Source organism: Nanorana parkeri, unplaced genomic scaffold, assembly GCF_000935625.1.
Source record: "Nanorana parkeri isolate BGI_ZX_2015 unplaced genomic scaffold, ASM93562v1 scaffold3183, whole genome shotgun sequence".
Classification (NCBI taxonomy): domain Eukaryota; kingdom Metazoa; phylum Chordata; class Amphibia; order Anura; family Dicroglossidae; genus Nanorana; species Nanorana parkeri.
Window position 1 is genome coordinate 22,585 of NW_017309451.1, and position 440 is coordinate 23,024.

Sequence of the window (440 nt, forward strand, 5' to 3'; positions counted from 1 at the left end):
TGTGCTCGGCATTCTGCTCGGCGAGTTGGCGATTCTGCCCGGCGAGTTGGCGATTCTGCCCGGCACTATGCTCGGCGAGTTGGCGATTCTGCCCGGCGAGTATCACATTCACTCTTAGAATTTCTTTGGTATAAATTTCCCGTTTGGTTCCGACAATTTTATTGCTCACACCGGACGATATTGATCGTCTATTTCATCTGGCTCAAGCCCCGCCCCCTCTCCTGACCCCATGTGACCTTTTATTATCGTTCTGGAATCATTGTTTGTTCATCATGCCGAACTTCTGAAATCCGACCGCCATCGGGCAACCCATCCAACCGGAACCGGGAAGTGTCGTTGTTGGGGGGGGGATATTGGACAACCCATCCAACCAGAACCGAGGGGTGTCGTTGTTGGGGGGGGATATTGGACAACCCATCCAACCGGAACCGAGGGGTGTC

General features: G+C 53.6%; 1 protein-coding gene across 1 annotated transcript in view; it reads left to right on the forward strand.

Moving 5' to 3' along the window:
* Positions 1 to 440, forward strand: part of LOC108802863 (gap junction alpha-3 protein-like) — a 3,746-nt gene that overhangs the window by 251 nt on the left and 3,055 nt on the right. The window lies entirely within an intron of this gene.